The sequence below is a fragment of the Ananas comosus genome, linkage group 21, assembly GCF_001540865.1.
Source record: "Ananas comosus cultivar F153 linkage group 21, ASM154086v1, whole genome shotgun sequence".
Taxonomy (NCBI): domain Eukaryota; kingdom Viridiplantae; phylum Streptophyta; class Magnoliopsida; order Poales; family Bromeliaceae; genus Ananas; species Ananas comosus.
In genome coordinates, this window is record NC_033641.1 from 6076199 (window position 1) to 6099278 (window position 23080).

General features: G+C 41.0%; 1 long non-coding RNA gene and 2 pseudogenes across 1 annotated transcript; 2 read left to right on the top strand and 1 right to left on the bottom strand.

Annotated features, from left to right (window-relative positions):
• On the bottom strand, positions 537-9710 carry LOC109726319 (annotated as a pseudogene).
• LOC109726456 lies at positions 14843-21895 on the top strand (annotated as a pseudogene).
• LOC109726459 lies at positions 18181-19780 on the top strand. The gene is made up of 3 exons (XR_002220524.1): positions 18181-18235; positions 18456-18614; positions 19531-19780. It is a non-coding gene; the product is annotated as an uncharacterized LOC109726459 (long non-coding RNA).

A 23080-nucleotide genomic window follows, 5' to 3' on the forward strand; every position in this document is an offset into this window, starting at 1 on the left:
AGTGGCAATTGTAGTAATTGCTACCAATGGTGGGGTCGGTAAAAGTTATTATGGCATTTGTTTGGACGGTCGGTAAAAGTCTAAACAAATGCCGCTTAATCCTACCCAATAACAACAATTATAAATGCCATCAAAATTAATTATAATTGCCACTAAAAGTAGACTAAATAATTACTAAATAAGACTTATAGCGGCAATTGCCATATATATTAAAACACTTGATCCACAATTAAATATTCCAATAAATTGAAATTAGAAAACATGCATTACCAAAAAGCAATCATAATTTGCGACAAATCATAGTTTCAATATTAAAAATAAATTTCATACATGAGTTTCAATNGCCACTAAAAGTAGACTAAATAATTACTAAATAAGACTTATAGCGGCAATTGCCATATATATTAAAACACTTGATCCACAATTAAATATTCCAATAAATTGAAATTAGAAAACATGCATTACCAAAAAGCAATCATAATTTGCGACAAATCATAGTTTCAATATTAAAAATAAATTTCATACATGAGTTTCAATTACAGAATGCTTGTTTGAATTCTAGCCAAACTATCTCGAAAAAATCCTAAATTCTGAGTGCTCAAGCCATTTTTTTGGACGGCAGCAAAATGGCGGGCACGCAAATAGAAATGACCCCAGGCACACGCGAGTATCTCCTCACAGTCATCATTGCCTAAAAAATCCAAGCTGATATATGTTTAATCAATCAGACATTATGAATGGCTTTTCTACACCAGATTATATGCCAAATGCACATATATTTGCAAATAGCTGAATTATCGAAGAGTTTAAGCTGTGATTAAGATTATAAAGAGCTATTAATTACAATGGCCAAAAATGATCATGTCAAGTCCATTAGAGCATTATGAGAATGAAATACTATCGTGAGTGGAGCAGCGCCGCATCTCCAGTTGTAAACTGGGTGCTTCAGGTTCGTTACAGTTGCTATATATTTGTTCAAACCAGCTGCAAGCATACGACAATAGATATGGCCGAGAACTTGCACGTATTCAGCTTGTGGAAGCTGCTCATGACATGAATTTGACATTCAAAAAGAAGATTCCCACAAAATTGAAACTCACATAGGCATAATCACCTTCAAATTTCAATGGTAGGGATCCCCGAGCTTGATAGCCAAAATAGTGGCATATGGCATTAAACTTTTTCCCCTTATATGCCCCTTGTTTCTGGAAGAATTAAAGCACAAAGCACAGAAATGTTCAAAGAAAATAACAAGAAATACAAGACAAATGATAGGATTAATTAGATACATGTTTTGCGGATAAAAAAGTACTCCTTAAGACTTTATCAACTATGTACAATAAGTTAGGTCTGAATCTTTGAAGTCCTAACTTGTACACAAATTTTAAAAAAGTAAAATCTACCATTCGCTCGTTCATTTCTGCTTCGACCAAAGTGCCTAGTAGTTTCTCTCTCTCAATCTGCACATAATTACAAGAAATAAGTACATAGACATATAAAACAACCTTATGACATTGCTAACTGCTGAATCCGAACAGAGTTGGAAACAACCTTCTTCGCTCTAGCTTGGACCACATCACAAATATGCTTTGTAATGTCTACAATAGTCAGTTTAGACAATGCCACCACCTCACCTAGGAGGAGCTGATATAAAATTAAAGTGATTCAAGATATGAAAGAAAATGCGACTTTATTGGAATGGAATCATCTGCTATGAAATCAAACCATGTTTCAGTGTGATTGGAGTGCACGCTCCAAAGCCACATGTGATGCTTTGTGACCCATCAACCGTATGAAGTGATAGTACTACATAAAATGGAATTTGTTCATTTCAGAAACCATAAGATAAATACTTGGAAGCATCACAACAATGATACGCATCTCACGCCATATAAGAACTATTCTCTACTAATAATTGCACGAAATTCAAATAGAAAGAGTGATCGCAAAAATAAAACTACTAATTGCAAACACTAAACAAGTGATGATCTTCTTCTAATGATCCACTTAATCAATTTGGAAAATGTTTCTCCAATATCAAATAATAAAATCCTCTTTAGTGGCGATTTTTTTTTCTGTTCAAAAAAATCATTCAGGCAGTGTAATGACTGAAAGATGTTCCCGCAAATTCTACACAATATGGTTTCTCCATGATCTATGTCCATTCAAAACCAAAAGATTAACTTTTCACGCAGTCACCGACCGTTCCTAGAGCAAGTGGCAAAGGGCTTGGTGGTTGCTACCCGAGGTCCCAAGTTCGAATCCTAGTTGATTCACATTTCTAGCTAAGTTTATTTCTAAATGAAATAAACGAAGCGGGTAGCGTGCTACCTATCTCTCAAAAAAAAAAAAAAAAAAAATTTCACGCAGTCTATAACCTATATAAAAACAACGGTTTCAAAAACATAAGATAGTAATCCATACCTTGCCAGCTGAGATGGCATCTAGGCAAACATTGCTGATGAGCTGCGAGTTGATCTGGAAGTATATAAAATTAAAGCCTACTATACTAGTCATTTATGAAGAAAAGATGTTGATTGTTAAAACAATATTTTTCAGCAAAAATAAAAAAAATATAGAAAAAAGAACTACGAAAAATGTCCACTATTAAATTCATTTATCATATTTGGCAAATATGAATGGAATTCAACAATATTTTCCACAACTATACATGGATCTGGGTTACCATGGAGTAAAAAAATTATTTTATAAGAAGGAATCTTATAAAATAAAAGATCCGGAACAAATTCAGGGCAATCACGAATTATTGATATAAAACGAGTCATTTCAGGATGCATAGATAAACTACATAAAATTATATACCTTTGTTGGGCATTTTAATTCGGTGAATGTCTCTGCAAGCTGAGCGGCATCTGTGTTGGAAGTTGTTCCTTCATAGACAAATCAAAACAATTAAGAAGCCGCAGTAATCAATCTGAGAGCAAAATAATTAACGACCTGTATGTGGATCAACGGATTCCTCCAGTAATGACAAGACTATCCAACTTCAGATCTTGGCATGCCGACATTGCAACATTCACTTGCTTAGTTGTTCTTATTTGATCCACACTCCGACCAAGCATATCGAAACCACCTTCACAAGCAAAAGATTTTATGTCGACAAAATATATATATATAAGGTAACACTGAAGCTAAAACAGAAAAAGAGAAGGGCAACTTCGTGCAAACCTTGGTGTTTGTACGTAGAAAGAACTTCATCTGTGATTTTCAGGGTTTTCTGTGCAAATAAGCCTTCTGTACCACCTATATCCAGAAATAGGAAGAAGCAATGAGCAAGAAATGCTGAAGAATATTATAATTTGGAACTGGAGTTGAGCTAGAAGAGTCGAAGCCTATAAACAAAAGTGTAATTGTTATTAAAGTGCAATCTTCAGAACTTGGCTTTGGCAACAAATCTATAACAGCGAGTATACTTGAAAGACTACTAATCACTTCAACTCCACAAATGGAACTTCCAATCCTCACAAATAATATCTGATCTCCTTTCTAACCGTGTTTATGTGCGCTGCACATGCTTCATAGCGTTCTGATAAATCAAAGCTAATCGCAAAAAAAACAACATACAACATATTGCTATCGAAGAAAATTACATGCTTGCAAGGGGAAGAAAGGTATGCTAAACTAAAAGGGCTGATTTAACATGTTATTTTGGTGACTTACAAGCCTAGAATAGAAAACACGGCAGTCAAACTTGAAGAAACGATATGCTACCTCGTAAAGAAAAATGCTCACCAACAAATCCTAGCAAAAGTATTGTCAGGATTGTGAATTTTTATAGCATCGTAAAGGCCCCAAATTACGTTGTGGCCTCATGGTGATTGTCTTCTGGAAAATACAACCCCAACCCTACAGCAACAGGTTTTGGAGCTCTAAGCATCAGCTGGCAGCTTCAGTGTGGCTCAACATGCCAAAAAATGATGTGTATAATAATGACAGTCCAGCAAAACAAATTCTTGGTCTAGATAGAGGAGGTCAGCAATCTAACATTTTTGTCCAGTTTAAATCTTCTGAGAGGTAAGAACTGCAATAAACCTGATAGGTGGCTGGTCCTCAATGATATGCGTGTCGGGGACTTTCGATGTTGCCCTCAGAAAATGAGCTAACAGCTGCCCGAAAGTGTGGGGAAACGCTTGGGCGATAACATGCGCGCTAGATGAATCGGTGGTTGTCGTCGAATCCCCATACTCTACTCTCACTGTAGTCCCCTGTTTCAAGAGATCATGCTAAGTAAAACCAGATAGTATTCACAGGAATCAGCAACAAAACAAGTCCTATTCGGAAGATGCAGCGAGCAATTACGGTGACTAAAAAACATACTAAGATGAAAGAACAAGTGATTGTAATATTTCCTGTATTCAATATATGAAAATCCAAACTTTCCGCAGCAATAATTAAGTTCTTTACAAAACGGCAATCAGCTCTCTCATCTCGGGCTTCGCTTTTTCTCTGACTAAANAACAAAACAAGTCCTATTCGGAAGATGCAGCGAGCAATTACGGTGACTAAAAAACATACTAAGATGAAAGAACAAGTGATTGTAATATTTCCTGTATTCAATATATGAAAATCCAAACTTTCCGCAGCAATAATTAAGTTCTTTACAAAACGGCAATCAGCTCTCTCATCTCGGGCTTCGCTTTTTCTCTGACTAAAACCTCCTCAAATTTTACCTTCCTTCGGCTCTCCTCAACTTCTTTAGACTGCGAGACTGCACTCACCACTTGGTTGGATAGCTTACCAATGACCGCCATCTCCCTGTTAACCCATAACTCTTCTTCTTCTTGTTCGAGGAACTCTGCGATTTTCATAAACAATTTGTCTTCGAAATCATAACTATCCCACCATCCATATTAATTTGTAACCATACTGAACTATACACTGGAACATTACATTTAGGACTTTTACATATGTATCCATGCAAAATCATCTGTCTAGTGTCTACACATATGCCCCTTCCAAGTGCGAAGTTGGTTCTGTTCTAAGAAAGATCTTTAAGAGAGGACATTCTTGTAGATGCGTATATTTAAGAAATTAAGCTTTAAAGGGCCTATAAGAGAATACGGCATATAAGTAAATAGATAATTTAGCATGGGGATATATGTAAGTATCTCTTAAGTTTAAAAGTTGGACTTATGGGTAAGATAATAGCCGAGTGATGAAGCATATACCATAGGCATTTCCGATCATATGGGTGTCCCTGAATCCAATTGTGACGGCTAGACAAAGAAGCATCAAAAGCCAATTCACCTCCGGTATGTATATCTGCCCATGGACGTGACTTGATGTGTGTATGATCTTAATGCAAGAAAAGCACCCCAATGGCCTACACTAGCTGATTTTGGAGAAGGTAGCTGATATAATTGCTTGGCTTCCAACTACTGTGGCTAATGTTGCGATGATTAATATTGGTCAAAAGACATTCTCTGGATTGAATGAACAAACGAGTACAAAGAAAGCATCAAATAGTGTTAAATAAACTTCTTAATGGCAAAACTAAAATTTTAATTTATTATTACATGATTAATATCGGCCAACTTTTTATTTCCCATATAGGGCAAAGAAGACAAATTTGAGAGGATCAACTTCTCTCTTGCTACTCGATTTCTGTCGACTAGATGAAATTGCTCAAGCAACAGTTATGATATATTACTCGAGTAATATAAATTATGATATATTACTCGATAGAGTGAGGATTTGAACCTATAACTCATAAACGAACAACAAAAAGCAAAAGAAAAAGAAAAAAAAGCTCATAGAGCGAGGATTCGAACCTTGGTTTGGAAATCGACGGATTGGATATCCGCCTTGTAAGCGGAGGCGGCGATCTCCCCGAACGCAGCCTTGAGGGAGAGGGAGGAGTCGACCCAGACCCCATTCGCGAAGGAGACGCGGGGCCCACCGGCAGCGGAGGCGTCGGCGAGGACGCGGCCGACGACGTGGGCGGCGAGGGCGGAGACGTCGTCTGTGGTGGCGTCGGCGCCGCCCGCGGGGGCGAGCACAGCGAGGAGCTCGTCGAGGGTGGGGCCTGCATCCCCGCCGCGGCGAGGCTGAGGAGCGCGTGGAGGAAAGATCGGAGAGGTGAATGTGAAGGAAAGGGAGGCGACAGAAGAGGTGGAGGAGATGGGGAGAGCTCGATCGAGGTCGAGCTCCGCGTGGGAGGAGGGGGCGCAAATGAGGTGGGGGGCGAATAGGGTTAGGGTGGGAGGTGCACTCTTGTGAGCCCAATCGTGCTGTTTTGGGTTGGAATTAGAATTAGGGGTAAGATTATATTGATTGTCAAATAAATATATTTAATATAAAATTAACGGCTATTTAAAATAATTGTCGCTAAAACATATATTGATAAAAAGTATTAACGGCTGTCCAATAATCGATGCTATTAAATTGCCGCTAAAAGGCAATCTTGTTGTAGTGAGTGGGTTCGGCCGCCGACTCCGCCTATCTTCCCACTAGGTCTAAGTAGGCATGAGTAGATAGATAGATAGATATGATAATAAAAGCTGCTAACATAGTAATGAAATCTACTATCAATTTACTATGCTACTATGCCTTCAATAATATAATGCATGAAATGCTCACCTAGCAATGAAACCAACTATCATGCTAGTATATCTCAACAATGTAATTGAATGAAAGAACTACATAGTAATGAAGTCAACTATCATGCTACTATGTTCAACAAGTATGTCATTCATTAATTCATCACCCAATCCACATGGCTACCCCGAAGGTTCGCCCCGACTCACATCTCAAATCCCATAGGTGAGGAGTCTTAGCTGCTCAACCCACCTGAGACCGACTACGGGACAACCACGTCTGCCCCTAGTATGATGACTCCGGAGTGCGCTGCTTGGGTAGAGCGACCACCGCAAAACGAAAACAGACTATGTGAGTATGATCCAATCCTCGTCAACTGAGGACACCCTACCAACTAGAGCTAACAACAACTCGGGAACTCAACTGTCCCAATGTCCATGTTCAAGTGTCTCAACTACACTAAGTTCACGTGTCATTTGTCCATAACTAGGAAAATTCATCTATTCCTAGATTCATCATGTCATTAGTGCTTCTACTACACTAGTTATATTCCACTCGTTATGTCATCATACATGGTTTTATATGCCACTCGTCTATGTCATCATTTGTTACCGACATTATAGGATTCCATGTCAAGACCCAATCCTCAAGCATCCAACATGTAATGTGTTCAACTCACAATGCTATATCAATCAAGGAAGCATATAAGGAAATGGGAATGCAACTACCAATACCCTACAATGCATAATCAACATACAAGATGCATGGTCAACATTAGAACATAGACATAAAGTGAAGTCCGATGGCTTCGGATAGCACCCCCCACCTTTTGGTGATGCCAAGATGCTAGAAACCAAATTTCGTGATTTTTGGACGTTGCCTCGGCCCTCCAGGCGGAAACGAAGCAAAAACGATCGTTTTCTTCAATACCGTGCCACATGCCCGTAGGAACTCCCGTTCGAGTTGCCCACAATGTCGATTTTACCTTCAATTAGGTTTACAAAGGGTCAATTTAACCATAAACCTCATATCTATGAAAACCCCAATTGCAACCCTAGGGTTTCCATAGCATGAACTACATGAGTTCATCATGTGATCCCAAGGTTTTCTCTAAGTTTTCCTTCATGTAAGAAGATCAAATCCAAGTGTTTTAGGGTATAAAACCAAACCCTAAACAAGTTCTTACAAGAAACCTTACCTTAGCCTATGAACACCACGAGCTCCACCTTGTAGGAGAGCTCTTCACATTCAAAAAGCCTCAAATCTCCTTCAAATTCCCTCCAATCTCCACCAATCACCCTTAGGGAGAAGCTTCTAGAGAGAGAGAGAAAGAAAATGAGAGAGGAGGAGTGTTCTCAGCTTGTGAACAAGAGAGGAGGAGATGGGGTCCTCTTATATGTTCACACAATTGCAAATAAGCCCTCCATTTTGTTTTATTTGTAGCAGACTGCAACCTGTTGTTCGCAGTGCAGTGTACCGGTGACACGGGCTCTTGTCACCGGTACACCATCCAGCAGCAGCCAAACCCGAGAGATGCTGTTCTCGGGTTGCTGCAGAGTACCGATGACTAACCAGGGCTGTCACCAGTACACTGCCCCAGTACCGATGACACCCGAATGTTGTCACCGGTACACAGCCCCAGATGCCCAAACCCGAGAGCTGCTGCTCTCGGTTGCCTGCCTGGTACCGGTGACACCCAGGGCCATCACCGGTACACAGTACTCAGATTGCATTTTTTTGGTAGAGCTCAGTTCTATTTCGCGTCGAGCAATGCTAAAACTCGTTAATCTCATTTGGAACTCAACTTTAACCCTTCCGACATTATTGAAATGTCGTATGGACCGTGTCCAACCATATCTCTCGCCACGTTTTAATCATTTTGACCAAAAGTGGTTTAACTCGACGAGGATCCATTATCTTACAAGTGAGCTCCGGAGTGGTCACACACTGGGTTAACGTATCTACCCAACAGACGGTCCCCGATGAGTGTAGCGGGCGTCTCCTCATCTGCGGGATTGGTTGTGAGTTGGGCTCAACCTTCGGGTTAGCCGGTGTGATTGGGTTACAAGCATATGAATGGCATGCATCATGAGCATAATGGTTACTTATTCATCATATCATATTATTGAGGCACAGTAGTATGTTAGCATTCCTTACTCTTGTTCTCCTTTCTACTTATGCCTACTTAGACCTAGTGAAAAAATTTGTGGGGTCGGCGGCCGAACCCACTGGAAACTTCTTTTAGTTCTCACCCCATTATTTTGCGGATCCCTATCCTAGCGGAGCGGCCGAGGATTGTGGCAAGGGCATAGCGCCCTAGGTAGTGGACTTCCCGTGCATTAGTATACCATGTACCTATTTATGTGAGAGACGTTTTATGTTTTGGAGAGAACATGTAGTGAGGATGGCTACGTATGAATTAGATGGTTGTATTTTGGTGAGATGCAAATGGATAAGTAAATGAATGGTTGTAATAGTTAATTTAGTTAATCTTCTCTCTTGCTCTTGTATATTGCCCTTGCGCAAATCATGTATGTTGTTTGTTTTACTTGGGCAAAACTTGATGTACATGATGTTGTTGAGCCTTGGGTGGTATAGGAGAGATTCTGTCCGTTCGATGGTCTGTGTGCGTGCCCGCAACCGATCAAATTGGCGGTTTTGGGGCATGACAAACCATTGGACAACTCGAATTTTCGGAATTCGGCTGACGGTCACCGAAAGATAGCCCGATTGTCACCCCAACTCGACAAAATGTCGCAGCAACCCCTGGGGTGACCCGAAGTAAGACTCATAACTATTCTACACTGCTTGTTGTCCCAAAGCATCATTTTAGTGCCCTTGGGACAGCCGCACAATGTGTGCGCTAAAATGGAAAGTCGGGGCTTCGGAAATTAGCCATTTGGCTTTTGGGGTGCCGTTTTTGGTCCCGGAACCCTCCATGGCTTTCTTGCTGCAATCCAGGATCTCTAACCTTCCCCTGGCACTTCGCAAATCGGCCACAAACCTGTTGTGAACAGCAGCAACAAATATGACGTGAGGTCGCACCCGAAACTGCCCGAAATTCACGTTATCGAGCTCCGTCGAGCCCCGAAGCATGCCGAAGTATTCCGGATTTAATCCTAACTTACTTGCTGTCCCGAAACACTAGCCATTGGGTGTCGGAATAGCAGCACCTCGTTTGGTGGAAGAGCAATGTAACACACTGGACCAGTGCAAATTGCGAGGTTCGAGTGCTTGACTTGGATTCCGAGCTTTTCCACACTTGGTTGAAGGTCGTAGATAGTATTCCGACCTAAAAGTTCGATTTCTGGAATCTTGGCTAAGTCCTAGAGTTTTCACTCTCGGGGACTGGTCCCTGGTAGGAGAGACCGGTCCCATCGGAACAGTGTTGCGGCAGAACTTGAGGCAACCGGTCCCTGGCTGATGAGACCGGTCCCCGAGCGCGACTACGCGGGGAGAGACCGGTCCCATGCGGGGAGAGACCGGTTCCCGAACGTTGGATTTGCCGGATGAACCGAGAGATCAGTCCGAGGCAGGGAGAGACCGGTCCCTCAGCCCGAAAATTACCCAGTTCGGGCAGTGCAATAGTTTCAAAGTTGAGGGGCTTTTTCTGGATTTTATTACAATAGATGGCCTAAATGGCCATTTCACCTCTCTCCCTCCCTCATTTCACACTCTCCCTTGCACTCTAGAGAGAGAAAGAGAAGGAGAAGAAGAGGAAGAAGAAGGAGAAGGAGAGGAGCTTGCTTGGAGGCCTTGGAGCATCTTCCTCTCCCTCGTTTCGCACCTTTGGTGGCTTGGAGCTTGTGGTTGGAGCCTTGTGGTGGATCAATCTTCTACCCTTAGGGATTTTGAGCTTGTTTTGGAACATCTTAGAGGTAAGTGGCTAGTTTTCTTCCTCTATATCCTAGTTTTGAAGCTATAAACTAGATGAAACCCTAGATTTGGATTTTAGGGTTTATTTTGGAGATTTTTGATTTGAGGGCTTTGAGACCCAATTGATTGGTTTAGAACCTTCCTCTAGGTTAGGTTGGAAGGGTTCTAGCTCTCTTTGGAAGCTTGTGAAGGGATTTTTACACGAGAGGTGAGTTATGCCCTTTATACCTAGATGGTTAAAGATTGAGCTTAGTATTGTTCGTAATATTCGTTTAACTCTTGTTCCTACATTTTTAGGGTGCTAGGAGACTAGTGGACACCTTCGTTGGAGCAAACGAAGGAGCGCAAGAGTTATGGTGGGTTTGGCTTCATGAGAACGGGGCAAAATGGCCCCTACGCTTGCTATATTTGTCGTAACGTCTTTTTGAATGCAAATCCATGCTAGATAGGATTTATGTGAATTTTAGAACACTTAAAATGCATGCCTTATATATCATAAAAATTTCACTCTATATAATAGAGCATTATGAGTAAATTCCATGCATGTGAGAAGTGTTCGTGTTAGTGATTTGGAAACATGTCTATTATGTTAGAAATTGCTCAAATTATGCATTTGCAAATAATAAACTCATGTTTGGACTTAGCGGACAAAAATGCCATAAAGGGGCACTTGACATAGTAAACTGTGAAATTGCAACATAGAGACATAGTGATAGGCCATTGAATATCTGCTATATTCTATGTTAGAGACATGATGACATAGAGATAGGCCTTTGGGACATTCGATATATATATATTCCATGTTGTTAGACATGAGGACTTGGTACTTGAGACGGATTTTTTGGTTACTTGCCATTGTGCTCATTCGCACATGCTTGTGAGGGTCGCTCCCTATAAGCCGGCACTCCGGAGATGGCCATCGAGATACATATTCGCCGTGCCGGATTGGGTGCCGAAGTGGATTGCCGTGGGCTAGGCTCATTCCTAGAGTGAGGATGTTGACTACCACGGGGCCATTAGGCTCGGCACCGGCCAGACAGCCTACGGGTGGGTCTCAGGGCCAGACAGCCTTTGGCGGCGGGTCTCTTCAGATTTGACTTGGAGCATTCATCATGCCATGTGGACATTAACTAGAATAGTAAACAATAACATCTTTACTATTTGACTTATGGACATCATACTAGCGATACTTGGGTACATTCATACGAGAATAGCTTTTCTTACTTATGCTAAATCATGCTAAGTAGAGATATCATGTGGTAACAAATATTCATACTTATTTACTTGTTGTACATTTCGCTCTTGTTTATATCTGCTTACTGACCCCTTGTTAGTCTGGGCCTAGTGGTGCATTTCACTGAAGCCAGTAATTGCCCACTGGGAACTATTATTCAATAGTTCTCACGCCCTCTGTTTTATGGTTTTATTTCAAAGCTTTCGGCACCGGCGGAGGCACGGGATCGCGGCAAGGGAGTCGTATAGCTAGATAGCGGAGCTCGCTATTGCTCCTAGGTGGTCACTCTCTTCTTTTTGATTTTTGTGAGAGAGAGAGTTTTGTACCATGTATAGAGACCACCTGTGTACCTTGTTTAGCTTTCGTTTTTGGGATTTTTAATGTATTACTTTATGTTTGTACTTAGCGGATTTCACTTTATGTTCCTTTTCCTTTTGTAGCTTCTAGATACACTTTGCTCTGATACATCTAGATGTTCTCTTTTTATTGCCTTATTTATCGTTTTGTTTTAGACGCCTTATATATTTTAGACATATGGCGGGTCTAGGCACGTGCCGGGCGGGCTTCCACTGGGTCCCGGGGCGTGACAAGCAATTGGTCCAATGCGGTCTATGCCACGATCGGGGTCCCGATCATTGCCATTTTGGCTCCGGAAGCCCCCGAATTGCAAAACGTCGATTCGTGAGTCTCGAAGGCTCATTAACGGTAGCACACGAAGTGTTACGCCTGGTGTGACCAGCAGCGACACGAGTCCTATAACCAAAGCCAAAAACGAGGCTCCGACGGCACAAATGATGGTGATATAAGCGCTAATTGCCTTGCTAATTGAACCACGAGGTTCGTGGGCATCGGACAATGAACGAGGACACAAATATTTCAATATGCATGCTGCCTACAGCATCAACGATGCGAAAACACCGCTATGATGCAAACCGAGCCCAAACGCTTGACTACGATCTCAACGTGCGATAGTTTCTCGACAACTACGAAGTTACAGCCTTACCGTTGTTCCAGGGGCTTCAAAAACACAGCAAGGATGAAATCCTCACGATCCTTAGGCGCTGGACTCCTCCCACGGCAGTCCCGAACGGGAGTCGCGCTCGCTGCACAGCGAATCCGCGAACAATGCCTTGCCGCAGCCTGCGCGCGATGATTCATCGCAATCTGCGAACCAGCCAAGAAGAGCAAGAATTTTTAGTGAACCCAACAACGAAAGTAATCAGCGGAGGGTGGTGCTTACCTTAACCATGCTCCACAAGGTAAAGAATAGTAGTTGGGAAATTTTGAATTTTTCACGAACAATCCCCCACAAAAATTCAAAATTTTCAAATATAAAAATTAAACAAAAATAAATTAAATAAATAAATCAATTAATCACCGGATATTTATATTATGCAATAGGCGATGTGTCTTTAAGAGAATTAACCCTACTTAGTGTAAATAGTTTCCATCAGAAAGAATCGGAGTGAACCAAGTCTTGAACTACGTTCCTTTGACCCTAACTTCAACTACCACACACACAGTACAGAATTCTCCGTCGCGGGTCTGTGCGTTAATGGCCATGCATAATATCTTGATTTTTCATAAGAGCTTATATAGACAGCCCACATCACATAGCCGCAGCCACATACGGATACTCTTATATAGGTGGTTTCCTCCAGGGATGTGTGTAGAGTCACATCTCGCGGAAATTATCGTCTTGGATTCCATTAAGAGCTATCAGCTCAACCTCAACCACTAACAGAGCACTACTCACCATAGGGGTGGGATTAGAGCTAAAGCTCCTCTAAATAAATTGTAGAAAGTGCTCTTTGGCCAACCTAACAGCTTATTTTTACCATATTGAACCTTCTTCAAGGGATCTCCTATCACAAAGGTTGGGTTCCCATTGCAGGAAGGCCCTATACGGGCAAAGTCCCACTACTATAGGTACAAAATTTAGTGGCGACATTTAGTACAAGATTTAGTGGCGACAAATGTCGCCACCATAGCCAAAATTGTTGCCATGAAAAATGTTTTGGCGGCGACAATTCATCGCTGCATACCGCCGCCTAAAACCCTGTCGGTAAAACTGTTTAGTGACGACAATATTGTCGCCAATAAAAGTTAGATAATTAGCGGCGACATACTGTCGCCGTGAAAAGTTAGATAATTAGTGGTGACAAGTTGTCGCCGCGAAAAGTTAGATAATTAGTGGCGACAGAACCCTAAACCGGGACCGAACGTTTTGGTGGCGACAATTTGTTGCCGCTAAAAGTTAGATAATTAGCGGCGGCATAGTGTCGCCGCGAAAAACTTTAGATAATTTGATTGTGATTTAAATCTAACTAAATTTTGTGATGAAAATAAATAAATCAACTTACAGATAATTGCTAAATTCCAAATAAAAATTTAATTGATCCGGAAGCGTGCGAAGCACTGCCCTAAGACGTATTCCCGTCCTTCATGCAGGATTAACCAGAAACACCGCCCCAAGATACGACCGGAATTCCACTTCCTACGAGCACGAACGCGGAAGAGGTTGACGGAGACTCTTTCAACACCAGGTGATAAACGAATCACAGAAAATAAAAAATATTATCAAATCTCTAAATAATCTTGCTTCAAAAATTACTGGACAAACACTTTTTGCTTCTCTGTTTCCTTTTTCTCACTATGCACCTTTCACAGGCTCATCCTATATATATATATATACACAGCATGCGAAAAAGAAAAAAAGGATGTTGCCACGTTCTATGCGGAACGGGTGCGCATCTAGCGCGCGAGCAGGGCGCGAGCGTGCGCGGAGCGGGCGCGCACGTAGCGTGAGCCCGTAACGTCCGCAGAGAATAAAAATAAAAATAAAAATAAAAGAATTAGAGAATTAAAGAATAAATAATAGTAGTTGGGAAATTTTAAAATTTTCACCAGCATGGAGAAGGTCTAGGACGGTTGCAGCAGGTCGGGGAGGTCCAGAGGAAGGATTTGGCAACGTCCAAACGCAACCAGTGCTACGCCCTAGCTGCTGCGACTACGGTCGATTTGAAATAACCTCTTAATAATAAAAAAGAAAAGATGGGTTACTTTATAGAGCCCTGCAATAATGTGGTCCATATTGGGCTATTGGATCAAAGGCCCAACGCAGGCCTATTTTGAGGCCCCCTAATTCACATCATTTCCAACTAAAAAGGCCCGTATTTGTACAACTCCGTAACCTTGTCGCTCTCTCCCTCTCTCTCTCTTCCTGCGATTCCGCACTATAATCGTCGTCGTCGTCGTCGTCGTCGTCGCCGTCGCCTCTCCGACGAGGTCGCCATGGACGAGGTCGCGTTTGCTGTGGAGGGCCTGAATGGGGAATGGGACGAAACCGCGGTGCAAATCCGAGAGCGGATCGCAGCGATCGAGGGTTGCGGGAGATCCGGGAGGGGGACGGAGGAGGCGAACTCGCTCCCGCGGTTGAACGCCTCGGCGCAGGACGGGCTCGCCTCGCTCAGATCGATGCAGTGCAAGCTCGATCTACTCGCCCAGCAGTTGCCCACACCAAACGAAGTGCAGCGTGGCCAATCCACTCTAGAGTCCTGGAAGGAACAGTATAACAAGTATGTTTGTTCCTCTTGCAAATTATTTTTATTATTTTCCCTTTTTCTTTTTCAAGATCCTAGTGAATTTTTGCTCGTTGACACTCTTAATCGTTGGAAATTTGGAGGGGAAAAAAGAAAAACCAACCATAATTTTTGCAAGATTTTGGGGCTAATTATGGTCCGTGACACTCATTTGGCCGTTATAATTTCATGTTTATCCCTTTGCTCTCTGAATCGTAAGATAAAATTTGGACGAATTTAGGGGGGTTTGAGTGAGGTGGCTGATTGAAACGGATTGAGAGTTCGTATAGTTTTTCTTTTAATTTTTTGAAGTTCGGGTTAGTAAGTATAATCCGGCTGAAGTTTGTTTAATCAGGCCCAACATTTCTATTTTTTTCTCGTTTTTCATGGATTAATTTCTCACAATTTTCCTATGTTGATGTTTGTAGGCTGCATATGAGCTTGAGGAATGCGAATCTGCAGGCGAAGCAGAACATCAGGAAAGCTGCTCAAGAAGAAGTGAGTTTCTCTTCTTAAACCTGGAAATCATAAGACGCCGCATATTGAGATGCATGATGTCATTTTACGTCCACCACTAAGTTTTGGAGTATAATTTTGTCCATGTGCATCTTAATCGTATGTCTGGGTTACTCACTTTTGCTCACTATTGTTGAATTTTTCACTGGGATATGTCCGTGTGATTTAATTGTGTAGTCCAATGAAATTGTTTATTTCATTCTTCCATCGGAGTATCTAAGATCATTCTAATTATTGGTATCAAACTCTTTTTTCACAGAGAGAGCTGCTTTTAGGAGGTGGGGAAGAGTCTACCATCCGCAGACGTAATTTATAGTATGTTGAGTTGTCAAGTGAAAATTTTCCCATTTAAAATTGCAACATTTAGATGTTCATGTAGTCCGAACGAATGTTTTTTGCGAAACCCGTCCTTAACTTGGTCTTTGAATTTTACAAACTTGTTGATTTGGATTATTTCCACTACCAGAACAATTTCCGTTGTTCATGGCAGTTGGAACGCAATGTCGCTTGTTAATAACCATTCTAGGAATGCTAAAAATATTCAACAATAGCAACAGCTCTAATGCTGACTGTCAGCTATAAAATGATTTTAATGGTTCATTGAGGAAATTCAAAGTAGAAGGTTCTTAATGCTCGGTAGTCCTGATGATCTCCATCATCGGCTTCATTTAGGGTGATTTTGAGAATTTAGTTGTTGAAAAAATCGCTAGATACTTGGTTCAATGTTAGGTAGTTTTGGTAGAAAAATGCTCTCTTTGGCTTATTGTTGCCAAGTGAGAAACCATGATTAGCATTTATCGATGCTTATTTAGGACAAAGGCTGGGATGACTTCTGCTGCAGAAAGTATCACTGAGAGCCTCTGCCGGACTCGTCAGCTGATGGTTCAGGTAAAATAAGCTCTGCAAGCTCTCCTTGAAATTTTATAATCTTTCTCAGGGTTAGTATTAATCTCAAATGTTTTTGCAGGAGGTGGAAAGAAGTTCTAGCACATTAGCAACCTTTGGTATGACTCCTCCTTTTGCTAAGTAGATTTACTTGCTAATCACATGCTTCCATGAAAGTAATATTAGCTTGCTGTGGTTTCTCATGGTTTGGTTAAAGAAGACTTATAGCATGGATGTATTGACTATGTAATCCGGAAGCAGATAAGCGTTGTTTCCCTGGAAAAAAATGAGAGGAAATTTTTGTAGGTTGGAAAAAGGCTTTGGAAGTACCATGACTATTCCTTTCAATCTTGTATGAGATTTGCCTCGAGAAGTTCAGCAAGGTTCCTTTGCCAAATGACTTAATAATTTCTCAAATTTGATATTCAGGATTCCTAATAGAATGTATGGTGCCTAGTGGCGAGTGCTATTGGATTTCAATATTGTGCAAATTGATTAGTATCTGTTGTTAATGCTCCATGCAATTAATGAGGATGATTGTGTCTCATGCCTACAAGTATATCTATTCAACTTAGAATTTCTGGTTCTTCAATCTTTGTAGAACTCTTGCATATCTCGTAATTACAGATCCAAGTTGATGATAAATTTAACTTTGAAAAACCTAGCAGCGTAGAGGAGCTACTTGTTTGTAATTTGGTATGTATTAATTGAATAAGAAGATAGAAAATAAGAAACAAACTATTTGCTGTATTTCAAAGTTTACAATGGGAAGAGTCTGTGAAGAAAACCTCAAAAATGGACTATCAAGAAGAAATGTGTTAAAGAAGGTGTAAGGAAGTGAATTCTCGAAATCTGAGGATTAGACTTCGTCTAGAATCGACTGATTGTCGAGGGTATGAGCTTCGGAAGGTCCGGAGGTGATTAAAATGCATAAAGTGCATTAAGGAAGAGTCCGCGAGAGCAGCAGTGCAAAATCTGCACTGGAGCAGAATTTGCTCTCGGGGACCGGTCCCTGGCAGGGAGGGACCGGTCCCATCAGGCTGGGCTGGCGGGGATCCTTGATGCAACCGGTCTCTCGCAGGTAAGGACCAGTCCTCGAACGTTAACCCAGCGAAAAAGGCCGAAATTTGGCTAAGTCCCGAAAATCCAACTCTCGGGAACCGGTCTCTCGAACAAGGACCGGTCTGCCGGGGACCGATCTCTCAGGCTGGGACCGGTTCCCGAATGCGAAATCCCCTCTGCCCAAATAGGAGGCTCTTGGGGACCGGTCTCCCCGAGCTAGGACCGGTCGCTCGCTGCGAAATCAGCCCAGTGAAGGCTGTTTAATAGATGGAAAGTTGAGGGGTTTATTTGCAAAATGGCTTATATGAGAGGCTGGGGGACCTCTCTTCTCTCACATCCCTCTCATTTGCTCTCTCCCTCTTATACTCTTTCTCTCTCTCTCTCTCTAGAAAGAAAAGAAGGAGAAGAAGAAGGAGAGGAAGAAGAAGAAGGAAAAGAAGGGAAAAAGGAAGGAGAATACTAAGAAGAAGAAGAAGATCGTCTTCTCTCTCTCTCTCCCTCAAGCTTGGAGCTTTGTTTAGAGGTAAGCTCTAAACCCTTTAATGGTATTTCTAGGATTTGGGGTTTTTGTTGCTTAGAGATGGTTCGAATGGAACCTATTGAGGTTAAGGAGATGGCTCGAGCTCGAAATTGAAGCTCGCACCACGGATTTCCCTATCGTTGCCAACTTAGGGCACGGATTTGGGATTTATGGAAATTTAGGGTTTTGATCTATTTTAATGGGTCGCAAACCTAATTGCTAGGTCTCTGAACGCGTTGACGAAGACGGTTCGTCGATCCGACGAGCGAGTGTGAAGATATTGCCGAAACTGATACTTGAGGGTTCGCTTTGCCCCGAGGAGTTAAAGCGACGTACAAGGACCGCGACGTCGAGTTTGTTAACTACGCGGCACTACCAAAAGGTGGGGGAATGCCATCCCGAAGCAGTCGAGCTGCTTTCTATGTCTGAGTTCTATCGTTGATCCATTACATATTGTAATATAACATCATAGGGTGTTTTATGCAGTTGTTACATATCTATATTTGCATGCTAGTGTAATGTGGCTTAGTTGATATAGCACTAGAACCTAGTATGCATGAGCCGAATATGAGATGGTTAACCCTATATGTGTGGATGTACATGTAGCCATGGAAACCTAGTACAGTGTGGACTAGCATATTGCGAACTTGTCAAAAGAACGAGTGGCATGTAGTTAACTATGAACACAAACGAGTGGCATCTAGTTGACGTTGAATATGAGAACCCTAGTGTAGTCAAAACACTATGAGCTTGGGTATTGGAATGCTTGATTCTATGATGAGACCAACTTTAGTTGGTAGGACCAGTTTGTGAGTTCAGATTATACTCACATAGCCTGTCTGCGCTTGTCGGGGTCGCTCCCCACAGGCTGTGCACTCCGGAGTATTTGTCACTCGAGGGGCAGTCGCCATGCGCTGCCTGGACAGTCAGTGTATCTGTCCGCAGGCGGTCTCGGGGAATAGTTCAGCGAGGCTTTTCCCTATGAGACTATAAACGTGAGATTGTGTTGCCGGATTGATCGAAAGATTGGGTAAAGTAATGAACAATCCTTATTGTTGAGATAGTAGTATGGTAGCTACGAATTCAGTATGAATGACATGCATGCATGATTCCAGATTGAGGTATAGTTAGATGCTCATACATATACTTGCTTATTCCTCGTTAATGCTTTCAGTTTCGTATATATCTATCTATCTGCATATCTATCTGTGCCTTCTTAGACCTAGTGGGAAGATCGGCGGAGTCGGCGGCCGTACCCACTGGGAACTATTCGTAGTTCTCATCCCACTTTGTTGCAGGTCCGAGTTCGAGTGTCCCCGGCGAGCGTGAGGATCGTGGCAAGGGCATAGCGCCCTAGTGATATATGTACATAGCTAGCTTTATTTCCTTTTGCATTAGCTCTATCCTGTACTTATATTGAGAGTAGATGTTGTATAGGGTGAGGTTTTGAGAGTCATTGTACATATGTTTTGGAAGAATGTAAAAGATGAAATAATTGTATATAGTTGAATGGAGGTAATAGAATAGTTAAGTATCTCTCTTTTATCACTTGTATGCTTTACTTGTGTTGCTTGCTCTTGGTTGATAAGCACTGTTTGTGCTTCGTCGTCGTTGTTTGATCATGTATGTAATCAAGTGCATTTCCTGGGAGCTTGTGTACATGATCTCGTCGTTGAGGCCTTGGGCGAACAGGGGAGTTGCCGTCCGTTTGGCGGTCCATTCGCCGCGCCCGAACCGGACCAAATCGGTAGCGGACTCGGGGCGGGGGCGTGACAGAAGGCATTCCTTGATAGTAATAGTTCCATGACTTTATAATATGTCATTGATTGGACATCATTCAAACTTCTTAGGCTTGAGCTTTCTGATGTTTATCTCTCCTATTTTACTTGATAGCTATGATGTACGGATACTTCAAATTTCATGCAGTACTCGTATTGGATACATATTGGACACCGATATGCGCCCGATACGTGCCCGATACGGGAATGAAGTATCCGGCAATTTAAAAAATAAAAAAAATATCGGATACGGCTTGGATACAGGGGGGATACGGCCAGATTTTTTTTTGGCCTAAAATGATCGGAATTTTCAAATTTTTTTAAAAGCCCACATCCAAACCTGTTGAAAATAAGGACAAGAGTGAGAAAAACACCAATCTCTATTTAGTTTGTCATTTCTTCTATCTTTTTGCTCTTGAATAGTAGAAAGCGCTCCCTCTCGTGCTATCTCTACACAATATTAAGCCATGATTTAGGTCTTCACTGCTTCTCTTTTACTCTTTTTCATCTAATTTGTCAACCTAGCATTAAGCAACAAAGGCTATAAAGAATATGATTTTTTTTTCTTTTTTATTAAATTGCTAGCATATTTTCTTTTATTACTATTTTAATAATAAAACTAATAGAACAAACATATATGTTGAATGGTTAATTATCTAGTTTGTGTGACTACATATCTATTTATCATTTGATCAAATTGGAGAATAATTGGGTGATACTTTATGAATTATTATTTCATATGAACAAATGTAGGACAATTATACAAGTTACTGTATATTAGAATATATTTCTTAATATAATCCAGATATCCTACTTGTTATCAATATATCATTACATATAATCAATATATATTTAAGTATATTTAAATAATACTTTATACAAATATACCCCGCGTATCGTATCCTGGAAGTTTTAGGAAGTGCTGTATCACCGTATCTGTGCCGTGTTGTATCCGTATCCCCGTATCCGTATCTGTGCAATATAGCTTGATAGGCCTAAGATCTTCTTTTGCAACTCATGTTAAGACAGCTCATTTTCTTATGCATTTGTAAGTTGGCGATAATGTTCAGTTTTATATTTTACGACTATTGAACCACAGTTAACTGCTGCACTTTTATCTTGCATTCTTTTTCATTTATCAGAGGAATCAACAAGTGTCCTAAGGAAGGCTGAGAGCGAGTACAAAGGGCATCGCTCTTTGCTTATGCGTACCTGCCGCTTGCTCTCCACAAGGCAGCGTCAGGATGTTATTGACAGGTTAGCGCCTTTCAATTTTTCATAAGCCAAGTTTATGCATGCAGCTGACAATTTTTTATAGTGAGAAGATACTTTAATCAGAACTCAGTTTATGGGTCCCATTTGCAATCAACATGTACTAACTGTCATTTCCATGTAACAGGGTCATTCTGGTAATTGGGTTTCTCATATTCTTGTCTGCGGTGTTGTTAGTTTTCTCGAAAAGGGTTGGCTTGTTGACGTTACAAAGGAAACTTGTGGATGCTATTAGATCAGGTTCAATAGCAAATGAACATGTCATTCAAGATGTCCAGAGATTGGCAGCGGGAACCCAGGATAATGCAGTTCCTCATGCAGAAATTCGGCATGTCTATGATGAACTATGAATAGGTGATTTCAACAGTTATTGGATTTATGAATATTTCCTTTGTAGGCAGTTTAAAAATTATGCAGGCACATTTTTGTACACGAGAAGGCTTGTATCCTGTAATGCATAACATCTAGGCAGTTTAATCAAATTGGTATCTCTCGTTGATGCCTATTCTTTCATATGAGAGTGGCAAACTTTCTCAGTTGTTAAATTGTACACAAACAAATCCCTGCTTTGCAGTAACATTTTTTACTCTTAATTGTATTATCTCTATAAAAACCCTTTATTCTGTTATTTTTCGCTTTCTTCGGGTATATATCGTGTGATAGTGAACCTCTTTCTGCTTTCCTTCCACTCCTATTGATGATTAGACACGACATAATACCCTAGCAGCAGGATAAGTTGGATGATGAAGCAACTTGGTTCTTTTGACCTAAAATGTTGTTTCCTGTGTGCATTAAAGTTCGTCATACTAGTATTTCTCTCAGCATGGCCACAACATGCTTTTCTTCTCACTTTGCCCCCTTAAATTAATCGAACTCATGGTGTAGAAAGTGTTTTTAGATATCTACATTGTTCGATTCTGTAAGGTGACAACATTGTACATTTCTGGCTCTTGCAATTCTCTGCAGTTTCTGAAGTATGTTTGGGGTTCTCTTATTTTGTTGCATTCGCTAATTGACTGTTACAATACAAAAGTTTCCGCAAAGGGAATTCCAAAAATCAAAATCATAAGTTATATGATCATTCCTTAAAAAAGGGAAAAAAAAAAACTACTTGCATGATATTTCTTAACAGTAAGTGAAATGAGCAACTATGAGGTGAAAACTACAGTACAAGTTTTACGACAGAAGCGGTTTTTCGATGTCCTCAGTTTGCTGTGTTGATACTTTTGAAGTCTCTTCTGAGGTAGGAAGAAGTAATCCTTCTTTCTTCTTTGCCCACAGAACTATGTACAGGCCGGAAAATAGAACTAGTATTCCTGCTAAGCTGCAGCATGACATACCCAATTAGTCGATATTGATCAAAAGCGTTATGATTAATACTTTCTTTTTGACTTGTAGATCTCTTTATTTGGTTGGAGACAGCAAAGAGGAAGAGAAAAGAATATTTCAGCTTTTCTATTTGGAATGAGACTCGAAAAATGAAGATAACTGAAGAGAAAATAAGCTCCTCCTATAGTGGAGAGAATAGGTAATAACAACACTATTAAAGACCCATTTTCGTTTCTCTTCATTTCTCTACTTTGTTATCTCCTCTCTTATTATTCTCACCCAATCATAAAGAAATAAAATTCTAATGATCTTGTTGTTAGATGTGATTTTCATTCATACCTTCCTGGTTGTATGACTTGCCCTAAGAAAATTGCTGAGAGGACTGTTGTACCCACAGTTTGAGTGGGGCTAAACATGGAGACAATCACCACTACAGGAAATTAGTTAAAAGGCGACACTTATTTAACGG